Below are 12,778 nucleotides of genomic sequence, written 5' to 3'. Positions count from 1 at the left end.
GCAAATTTTATGCGTTTTTTTTAAAAAAAAAGTTATCAAGCTCTTAACAAATCACCCTTTACAATGAAATCACAGTTATGCCAACCTAAAGGGTGATATGGTCAAAATTTGGTCAAGGGAAAACGCGTGTAAATCGGTGAAATCGTTTATTTAAAAAATCAAATTAAATTTCTTTTTCAAGTTCAATTAGTATAAAATTCAGGAAAAATATTCAGTTAGGCTTTCGCTTTTCCAAAACCGAATTGCCGGGCCTCACGCTTGACACCTGCCATCAGATGTTGTACAGCCACCTTGTCCACCTTCTTCGCCGCAGAAAGCCAGTTTGCCTTGAACTGCTGCTCGTCCTTAGCAGTTTTTTTTTTGTCTTCTTTAGGTTCCGCTTGACAATAGCCCAGTATTTCCCAATTGGGCGGAGCTCTGGCGTGTTGGGAGGGTTCTTGTCCTTGGGAACCACCTGCACGTTGTTGGCGGCGTACCACTCCATGGCCTTTTTACCGTAATGGCAAGATGCCAAATCCGGCCAAAACAGTACGGAACAACCGTGTTTCTTCAGGAAAGGCAGCAGACGTTTATTCAAACACTCTTTCACATAAATTTCTTGGTTGACACACGCTCACAAAAAATCGCTTCTGTAACATATACTCCCAAACATATTTTGCTTCAATCATATATATTTTTGGGTATTGCCCAAACATTTATATGTTTGATCTCTTCCAATATATAATATGTTTGAAAGCATATTGGTCTAAACAATATATGTTTGGGTAGTCTAAGTTCCAAACATTTTGTATTTTTGCATCCAAATTCAATAATGTTGTCTTCCAAAAAACAATATGTTATTATGTGAACATATAATATGTTTGGAAGCATTTTGCACCCAAAAATATTATATGCTTAAAAAAAATTCTCCCAAACAATATTGTGCTCAAAATTTTATTTATTTATTTATATATTTACAATCATAATGAATTATGAAAATAAACAGGTAATATAGGTGCTAACAACATAGGTTTTCGACCTGAATGCTCAAAATTTTGTTTCTGCCCAATTGTATATTCCCCCACATCTTTCTCACTTCCACGAGATTTTTTAGTTCTTAGCACCTTTTTCTGTAATACAAACATTGTAGAAGAAATTATTCAATTGTATGATTTTTTTTTATTTTAATTTTACCTTTTGCCGGACGGGGATTCGAACAGCGGACCACACAGTTTGTAAGGATCAAAGAAGTAGCTGATCAATTGCCCAAGGAAAAATAAAATGTTAATTTTGTAATAACAAGCAACCACCACCAACTTAATTCAATATAGCTACCTGTTAAATAGCGCTCCAAGCTACTAAACACATATATGTTTATAGGCTATTTCTAAATTAATATATGTTTGCATCCAAGCATATTATATTTACAAACATTTTATGTCCCAAACATAATATGTTCTAACATATTAACATATATGTCCCAAACATGTTATGATAGTTTATGAACATTATATGCTTGCACTCAAAAATATTGTGTTTAAAAATTTGTGTTCCAAACATATAATGTTTATAGCCAAACATATGAAAAACAGTCTTTTTCATCCGTGCAGTCCCGGAAACTATGAAAATGCTGCTTTTCAAGCCACAGGTACAGATGGCTTGCCAAACCAGATATTTCTTTGCGAACTTTGACAGTTTTATGTGCTTGAAAATATCTACTACCTTTCCCCTTCCTTTTGCCGTATAAAACTCCTGTCCCGGAAGCTGCCTGTAGTCGGCTTTGACGTAGGTTTCGTCGTCCATACCACGCAGTCAAACTTCGTCAGCATCGTCGTGTACAGCCTCCAGGATCGCGCTTTGGCCGTCGTATTTTGTTTATCATCGCGATTTGGAGTCACTACCTTCTTGTAAGTCGATAGTCCGGCTCGTTTTTTGGCTCGATGCAAGGTTGTAGACGATACACCCAGCTTATTTGCGGCATCTCGGAGAGAGAGGTTAGGGTTTCGCTTGAAACTAACGGCAACTCTCTTTGTCGTCTCAGCGGCTTCCGGTTTTCGATTTCCCCCCGATCCAGACTTCCTGGCTGTCGACAAACGTTCCCTAAACACTTTAATTACATTTGTAACGGTTGATTTGGCAACTTTTAGCGATTTTGCCAGCTTTGCGTGCTCTTCTTGCTTGGACGGCATTTTGACAACTAAAGAGTGAATTCCAAAATCAAAATAGGAGCAACTACACACACACATCTTCAAAATGAGGGGTGTTCAGGTTTTTTAAATGCAAAATTGAAAGAAATACGTCAAGTTTATATTGACCAAATTTTGACCTATCACCCTTTATTTACTTTATTTACAACCATTATTTTGTACCTTCTACCATTTGGCGCTTATTATTATAGATTTTTGTTTATAATACAAGTCAAATAGTTGTCTGAACTAACTGTCTCTCTTTTGAAAAAATTTTGATCGAGTTCGATAAGCACAACCAACCTTATAAACCCCTCATAACTGTAATTTAGTATTCAGAACTTTCAATTGATACTCACAGCCGAATTGCTTTGGAAGTTTTTTTAAATGTCAATAATGTTATTACCAATTATTCAATGTTGAAGGAAAACGTGTTTTTTAAATTTAAGATAAAAACCACTAAAAACGGAAAAAATTTCAGCCGTTTCCAAGTTTATTTGACTCCTCGGTGGACTGGCTGTCAAATGGTTTTACGAACAACTCGCGTAGGCTTCAGGATACCCAAGGCATGAGTCAAATCGAGTTACATATATAGTTTTGGATGTGGAACAATTTTATTGCCTTAAAGGGCAAAATGTTAAACTATTTAACGACTTTAATACGTCTGCCAAAGGAAGTGACCATGGCGAGTAGATTCTTATTTATTTTTTAAAACTCCACACTAATTTTTGGACTTAATTTGTAGTGTTTTTAGACTGGCTATTTTGGTCCATTTTATAGTATACCACTATGTGCTCAGGTCTTACTAAGGTACTATGAGTCAATTCTGCAATCCATACTAGCGGCTATACTTTTAAAGGTGAACAGTTTTTAAAATTGTTATCAATGTATTGTATTCAGGTATAAAGTGATTTTATGTACGTTTCTATTATCTAAAAATATAAATAAAATACAATATTTTGAGGAAAAAATTATTTTCAATTCGGTTAAGGTGTTAGCAAAGTTGGGCGATACAACCATATGAAGAAGGCAGCAACGACCAATTTCATTGTCTAATACAACCAACTCCATATATAGTATTAGTTGGATTTCCCATAATTCGATTGAGTCGACCGAATTTGTCGGGTATCACAACTGCCAGCAGATAGTTGTTGTAACTGCGAAAAGGAGGTTGGCAATAAATTCGATTATCACAACCAATCTGCACTCTCTGTGCTGTAGCGTGATTACAACAGGCATACGGACATGGTTATATCGTCTTAGAATTTCTCCCTGATCAAGAATATATATACTTTATATAGCCGGAAATCCATATCTCGAGGTGTTTTAAATATGGGAAATATAAAGCTAAAGCCATTATATTGCACTAAAGTGCATTTATGATTTATCCGGCGATGCATATGTATTAGAGGTATATGATTTCACAATAATATTGGCGAAATTTCACCAAAAATCCGACCCATAAGCCTTATTCACAGTCATAGAAATGTCAGATCTAAAATCTAGCCTGCGATCATTTGTCGGGTTTGTGACAATATTCGCCCACATCGAGCGACATTTAGACAGCCGGAATCTTATCTAAATCTTCTGTGGAAAGTATAGGGAAATCTTCGCTGTCGTTGTGCCCTTTTTGCCTAAATCGGAAGAATATATGGCGTTTTATCTAAATCTGAACCGAATTGGATAATCATATTTCCCCAAATCAGGCGTATATATATGAGCGCTATTTCCAAATCTATACCAATTTGAAATAAATTTGGTACACAATGCTAAAATCTTAATTCTACTCTCAGAACAAAATGGTTATTATATGATTCTAAATCGGGCGATTTAGAATCATATAATAACCATTATGTGGGAGCTATATCTAAATCTGAACAGATTTCAACGAAATTTAGCATACTTGACCATCCATTGTTCTCTTTGTGCAAAATTTGAAGGAAATAAAGGCAAATCCTGGTCTCTAGGGCCAAATAAAACCATATCGGGCGAAAGATATATATGGGAGCTATATCAAAATCTGAACCGATTTTAATCAAATGTGGCACGGATTGATATAATATTAATTCTGCTTCCTGTGCATAGCCTCAAATAAATCTGGGTAAAACTTTGGCCTCTACGGTCATATGAGTCTAAATCGGGCGAAAGATACATATGGGAGCTATATTTAAATCTGACCCGATTTCAACGAAATTTAACATGCATTGCTAGAATGTCAATTCTATACCTTGTGCACTTTCACGTAAATCGGTGTTAAACTTTGGCCTCTGTGGTCATATGAGTCTAAGTCGAGCGAAAGATACATATGGAAGCTATATCTAAATCTGAATTGATTTCAACTAAATTTGTCACAATTGACGACAATATCAATTGTACTCCTTGTACAAAACTGCGAGCAAATCAGGGTAAAATTTTGGCTTCTGGGACCATATAAGTGCATATCGGGCGAAAGATATATATGGGAGCCATATCTAAATATGAACCAATTTGGCGGATATTTTGCAAGTTTTTTTCGTGACTCATAAAATATTTGGATGTACGGAATTTGAAGAAAATCGGTTGATAAACACGCCAATTATAACCAGATCGATTCGCGATTGTATTTGTCCCGAAAAAAGTCCCTATGCCAAATTTTCGGATGATCGGACTTAAACTGCGACCTGTACATTGCACACAAAAATACATGAACAGACGGACAGACGGTCATAGCTAGGTTAGGTTAGGTTATGTGGCAGCCCGATGTATCAGGCTCACTTAGACTATTTAGTCCATTTTGATACCACAGTGGTGAACTTCTCTCTTATCACTGAGTGCTGCCCGATTCCATGTTAAGCTCAATGACAAGGGACCTCCTTTTTATAGCCGAGTCCGAACGGCGTTCCACATTCCAGTGAAACCACTTAGAGAAGCTTTGAAACCCTTAGAAATGTCACCAGCATTACTGAGGTGGGATAATCCACCGCTGAAAAACTTTTTTGTGTTCGGTCGTAGCAGGAATCGAACCCACGACCTTGTGTATGCAAGGCGGGCATGCTAACCATTGCACCACGGTGGCTCCAGTCATAGCTAAATCGACTCATAATTCAATTCTAAGACGATCGGTATACTAAACGATGGGTCTCTGACATTCCCCGCGTGGTGTTACATACAAATGCACAAACTTACTATGCCCTGTACCACAGTAGTGGTGAAGGATATAATTAATTGGATCATTTAACATAAATTCGTCATTCTTCGATTTGTTCTGATTCAATCACGAAATCAATTGATCTTTATAAGGGAGGAATTGTAGCCGATCTAACAATGTCCGTCTATAGTAATCACGCTGCAGCGTTCACTTATGGCGCTATGGTACTGATATTTGGCACAAATTGGATATCTGCCATCAGGTGATGTTCGAAGATGGACCACATCGACCCAATATAAAGTGACCGCCAGATTTGGTTTGGTTTGGTTTTTCGATTTTATAAATTATTCACAATTTCGTCCAGACGTAGCCCATATATCTTGTAAGCAAACTCTGGGCCATGTAGTTCTTATGGCCACTCAATACTCAATTATCGCTATAGCCATCAACGTCAGAATGGGAGCCAACGTGGTGCAATGGTTAGCATGCCCGCCTTGCATACACAAGGTCGTGGGTTCGATTCCTGCTTCGACCGAACACCAAAATGTTTTTCAGCGGTGGATTATCCCACCTCAGTAATGCTGGTGACATTTCTGAGGGTTTCAAAGCTTCTCTAAATGGTTTCACTGCAATGTGGAACGCCGTTCGGACTCGGCTATAAAAAGGAGGTCCCTTGTCATTGAGCTTAACATGGGATCGGGCAGCACTCAGTGATAAGAGAGAAGTTCACCAATGTGGTATCACAATGGACTGAATAGTCTAAGTGAGCCTGATACATCGGGCTGCCACCTAACCTAACCTAACATAACCATAGCCATCAACGCAGAAGCAACGCATGAAATCAATGAGTTGTATGTATCAGATTGCTGGGCACGCACAAACCGATTGAAAGAGAACAACCCACTTTAGTTGATACATTTCTTGCAAACGAATTTCCAAATAAAAAATATTTGCAAGATTTCAAAGGAATATTCGGCAATGCACAGTACAATGTTTACAACTAACCATCAAAATTTATCCTATTTAAGACATGAAGCCAGAAAAAGCAGTGTGAAGCAAACTTTAACAACAGAGCAACGTTTTCGATACCCATATTTCAAACGTTTGTTATACCCTCCACCATAGGATGGGGTATATTAACTTTGTCATTCCGTTTGTAACACATCGAAATATTGCTCTAAGACCCCATAAAGTATATATATTCTGGGTCGTGGTGAAATTCTGAGTCGATCTGAGCATGTCCGTCCGTCCGTACGTCTGTCCGTCCGTCCGTCTGTTGAAATCACGCTAACTTCCGAACGAAACAAGCTATCGACTTGAAACTTGGCACAAGTAGTTGTTATTGATGTAGGTCGGATGGTATTGCAAATGGACCATATCGATCCACTTTTACGTATAGCCCCCATATAAACGGACCCCCAAATTTGGCTTGCGATTGCTCTAAGAGAAGCAAATTTCATCCGATCCGGCTGAAATTTGGTACATGGTATTAGTATATGGTCTCTAACAACCATGCAAAAATTGGCCCATATCGGTCCATAATTATATATAGCCCCCATATAAACCGATCCCCCGATTTGGCTTGCGGAGTCTCTAAGAGAAGCAAATTTCATCCGATCCGCCTGAAATTTGGTACATGGTATTGGCATATGTTCTCTAATGACCCTGAAATTTGGTACATGGTGTTGGTATATGTTCTCTAATGACCATGCAAAAATTGGTCCATATCGGTCCATAATTATATATAGCCCCCATATAAATCGATTCCCAAATTTGTCCTCCGGAGCCTCTTGGAGGAGCAAAATTCATCCGATCCGGTTGAAATTGGGAACATGGTGTTAGAATGTGGTCTCTTACAAACACGCAAGAATTGGTCCATATCGGTCATAATTATATACAGCCCCCTTATAAAACGTTCCCCAGATCTCCGGAGCCTCTTGGAGGAGCAAAATTCATCCGATCCGGTTGAAATTTGCAACGTGGTGTTAGTATAAGGCCGCTAATATCCATGCCAAAATTGGTCCATATCGGTCTATAGTTATATATAGCCGATCCCCAATCACACAAAAATTGGTCCTTATCGGTTCATATTCATGGTTGCCACTCGAGCCAAAAATAATCTACCAAAATTTTATTTTTATGGAAAATATTGTCAAAATGTTATTTCTATAGAAAATTTTGTCAAAATTTTATTTTGTAAAAATTTTATTTCTATAGAAAATTTTGTCAAAATTTTATTTCTATAGACAATTTTGTCAAAATTATATACGCATTTAATCGGCCTTTTCTAGTTGAATATATACTACGTATGGACTACCTTGTAATTTAGAAGACGGTGTTAGGAAGTTTTAAGATATCTTGTCATCGGCAAGTGTTACCGCAATCCAAGTAATTCGATTGTGGATGACAGTTTTCAGTAGAAGTTTCTACGCAATCCATGGTGGAGGGTACATAAGCTTCGGCCTGGCCGAACTTACGGCCGTATATACTTGTTTTTTTTCGTGTATATACTTCTTTAAATTTTGGTTTTTGAAAATATTGTGGAATGTGGAATGTATTGTGGAATTTCGACGATATGAAGAAATTGGGCCCATACAACCAGTTTAGCATAAACACTGAATGAACACAATCTGTTGCTTGTTTGTTTTTTTTTTTTTTTTGTTAAAATCGTCTTCACTCCATTAACCAAAACTGATAAATTTCTTATCCATGGTAATCTAAAATAGTGGACATAAATTCTTTTGAATTATTGACAAAAGTTGAAGGCTAGCTGGTTAAATTTCATTTGCATCAAATTTGTTCGCTTAAATGAATGTGAATTTTGAACAGAACAAAAACGCAAGAATATAAATAAATGTCTGCAAAGTGGAAATTCAATGAACTTTTTCACATAATTCAATGATATCCCATTGATAAAACAGAATAAATCGATCTCAGCAACGGTGAGAATTTTGAGTATGGAGTATTTAACAAACAAATAATAATTGACCTTTTGACTAATTAATTTTAGTAATCACGGAAAAAACTATTACGAAAATTTTTCCAATTAAAATTTTAATTGAGTTTTAAAAAATGTTCAATTAAAAATTTAATTGACTCAACAAATTTCTTAATTGAAACAAAAATCAGTTACACCGAAAAAAATATTTTCTGTTTTCAATCACGAAAATTATTGATCCAATTAATTGTTAGATTAGGTTAGGTTAGGTGGCAGCCCGATGTATCAGGCTCACTTAGACTATTCAGTCCATTGTGATACCACTTGGTGAACTTCTCTCTTATCACTGAGTGCCGACCGATTTCATGTTAAGCTCAATGACAAAGGACCTCCTTTTTATAGCCGAGTCCGAACGGCGTTCCACATTGCAGTGAAACCATTTAGTTAGAGAAGTTTTGAAACCCTCAGAAATGTCACCAGCATTACTGAGGTGGGATAATCCACCGCTGAAAAACTTTTTTGTGTTCGGTCGAAGCAGGAATCGAGCCCACGACCTTGTGTATGCAAGGCGGGTATGCTAACCATTGCACCACAGTAGTTAATTGAAATGACTTCAAACACAGAAATGATAGTATCACTCACCAAAGTCAATTAAAAATTAATTGTTCCAATTAAGAAATTAATTGATACAATTAATTTCTGTGATTGATTTTTGTTTCTGTAAAAAATTTCTTGAACCAATTAAATTTTTAATTAAATATTTTTTTGTAAATTCAATTAAAATTTTAATTGGAAACATTTTGGTGATATTTTTTTTCTGTACACAAATCAATTAATTTGTAATTGATTAATTATTTTTTTAATTTCAATTACAAATTAATAAATTAATTAAATAAAAACGGACTTGATGTCAAGTGGCTAAAGCATATATGCCCTCTATTATGGATTTCTTAGACGATATATAAATCCACCCAACTTTGATTCGTCAGCATTAAAATACCGAATCAAGTTTCAGCTCACGAGCAAATTTTCTTCCACTTAAGGCTTTGATTTCGATCAAATCTGACCAGCACATTCTGGCGTTGTTCTCATTTCTTTCGTCCAATGCTAAAAGAAACAAACGATTTATTCACATTTAAATGTGAATGATAGTTATTTGTGGTTTTCCTGCGAAATATTAAGCAATCCCTCTATCAGGCTTGAACTCCCACGAATAGCTTCTTGAGTGAATACCAGACACACTTATAATCCAAATTGTCCAAAACTACACCCTCAAAAAAAAAAATCGCTTCTGTAACATATTCCCCAAACACATTCTGCTTCAAGCATATATATTTTCAGGATTGGTCCAAACAAGATATTGTTTGTATTGTTCAAACATATTATGTTTTACCTTAGGCATACACTGATAGAAAAAATTTTAATGAAATTTTCTTTGTGTATATGTCTAGATCTCTTTTTCTAAACACATATATGTTTATAGGCTACTTCTAATTTAATATATGTTTGCATCCAAACATATTATATTTACAAAAATGTTATGTCCCAAACATGATATGCTCTAACATAGTAACATATATGTCCCAAGCATGTTATGCTAGTTTATGAACATTATATGCTTGCACTTAAAAATAATGTGTTAAAAAATTGAGTTCCAAACATATAATTTTCACACCCAAACGTATGAAAGACATTATTTTTCGTCCGAGTAGAAGTAAAATTTCCCTATTTTACATCTCTTTCTCATTCGAGTAATGGGTGGTAATACTCTACAGATTTTAGGTTTCAAAACATATGACAGACACAATTTTCAGTAAATTGTCGTGTTCTCAACAACTCATTATGAAACTTAAAAAAAAAAGAAATAAATAATAGAATTTAGCCCAGTTGAACTGTGAAAACCATACCATTTGCAGCGATCTATTTGAGGGAGTAGGATTATATAGTAAATCCACCTGAAATTCTATAACATTCTGCAACAAATGGTTTTCAAAGGACACGATTATATTTGACCATGGTGGTGACTATTTAATATTAAGCATGGCCGAATATCATTTTTATACCCACCACCATAGAATGGTGATGGGGGTATAATAAGTTTGTCATTCCGTGTGTAACACATCGAAATATCGATTTCCGACTATATAAAGTATATATATATATATATATATATATATATATATATATATATATATATATATATATATATATATATATATATATATATATATATATATATATATATATATATATATATATATATATATATATATATATATATATATATATCTTGATCAGGGAGAAATTCTAAGACGATATAAGCATGTCCGTCTGTCTTTCTGTCTGTTGTAATCACGCTACAGCCTTCAATAATGGCGCTATCATCCTGAAATTTGGCACAGATTCGTTTTTTGTTTGCAGACACGTCAAGTTCGAAGATGGGCTATGTTATATCGGTTCAAGTTTTGATATAGTCCCCATATAAACCGACTTCCTGATTTGGGGTCTTGGGCTTATAAAACTGTAGTTTCTATCTAATTTGCCTGAAATTGAAAATCTAGAGGTACTTGAGGACCATAAAAAGGTGTGCCGAAACTGGTGCCCATCGGTCCATGTTTTGGTATAGCCCCCATATAGACCGATCTCCCGATTTTGCTTCTTGGGCTTCTATAAACTGTATTTACTATCCGATTTGCCTGAAATTGGAATTCTAGAGGTATTTTGGGAACATAAAAAGGTGTGTCGAAAATGATCCGTATCGGTCATGTTTTGGTATAGCCCCATATAGACCGATCTCCCGATTTTATTTTTGGGCTTCTAGAAACTGTATTTACTATCCGATTTGCCTGAAATTGGAAATCTAGAGGTATTTTGGGGACCATAAAGAGGTGTGTCGAAAATGGTCTGTATCGGTCCATGTTTTGGTATAGCCCCCATATAGACAGATCTCCCGATTTTGTTTCTTGGGCGTCCAGAAACTGTATTTTCTATCCGATTTGCCTGAAATTGAAAATTTAGAGGTATTTTAGGACCATAAAGTGGTGTGTCGAAAATGGTCCGTACCGGTCCATGTTTTGGTATAGCCGCCATATAGACCGATCTCCTGATTTTTATTATTGGGCTTCTAGAAATTGTATTTATTACCCGATTTGCCTGAAATTGGAAATCTAGAGGTATTTTCGGACCACAAATAGGTGTGCCAAAATTGAGGTGTATCGGTCCATTGTTTGGTATAACCCCCATATAAACCGATCTCCCGATTTTACTTCTTGGGCGTCTAGAGACTTTATTTTCTAGCCGATTTGCTTAAAATTGAAAATCTAGAGGTATTTTAAGATCACAAATAGGTGTATCGCAAATGTTGCCTATCGGTCCATGTTTTATGTTCTAGAGGTATTTGAGGAACATTAAGAGGTGGTTAGTATTGGTCCATGTTTTGGTATAGCCCCCACATAGACCTAACTCCCGAATTTATTTCTAGGACTTCTGGAATCCGGCTGACCACAAATTAAGATTTATTATCAAGAAACCCGCTACGACTAAGAGTTTCCAAAGTAAACTATTATATTTGATTCATTGTGGTGGGTATTTAAGATTAGGCCCGGCCGAACTTACTGCTGGTATATACTTGTTTGTTTTATTTTTTATATGTATTGCAATTTTAAACTTACTTCTAACTATTGCCCTCTCAATGTGCAAAAAAAAATTAATGGTCAGAAAATTACAATCGAATTGAAAATAAATGGCATACAAATTTGCTCAAATCTTTACCAGGCATTGTATTCCTCAATCATTTGTTTTTCCACACAAATGCCCTACGATACCGTCCATTTATCTTTCAATTCCTAGGAAACAGTCGGTATCCTTGTAGGCGCCATTAAAACTAACATTACCGATTTGTCTTTGGCCTTTAACGGCGAGGTGCAAGTTCTGCTTTCCAAACAATTGACAAAGATAAAAGAAAGAAAAATTAACCTTCCTGTAAAAATTCTCCTCCGTACGTGTCTTTCAATGCTTTGAGTACATCAAAGCATTCTGTCAGGTTGGACATTCGATCGCTATTCCACAGATTTTCCTATTTTCAGCGCGACCACCAACAGAGATCATTGGCTAAAACAAAGAAATAACCATGGCCAAATTCAATTGTAAGCAAAAAAGACAAAAGACAAAAAACCCACAATAAAATGCAGTCATGTTAAAAACAAAGAAAACAACCATACACCAGGACGGACAGGACAGTAATCGGTGAAATGCCCACGCATTTGGTGTTGACGCAATGCAACGTGTCAAGTTAAGGTCAAGCGGTAACGACCACCAAATACAATGCGTCAACCAGTCATCGTCTCCGCCTTTGAAAACGATGCAAAAAGGGGACAGTACGGTTTCGAGCCTCAAGCAGTGCATTGGGCATAATATTTCATCTTGGCAATTTAACGCCTTTTTGCTACACCACCATGCCAATAGGCATTGCGTGCCTTCAACGGCCTATGTGGTTCGAGCAGCAGAGAGATCAAGGCAGTCGTTTAGTTGCTGAATTTGATCTTTGTG

This window comes from Haematobia irritans, chromosome 5 (genome assembly GCF_050003625.1).
Source record: "Haematobia irritans isolate KBUSLIRL chromosome 5, ASM5000362v1, whole genome shotgun sequence".
Classification (NCBI taxonomy): Eukaryota; Metazoa; Arthropoda; class Insecta; order Diptera; family Muscidae; genus Haematobia; species Haematobia irritans.
This window is presented reverse-complemented; position numbering follows the sequence as displayed.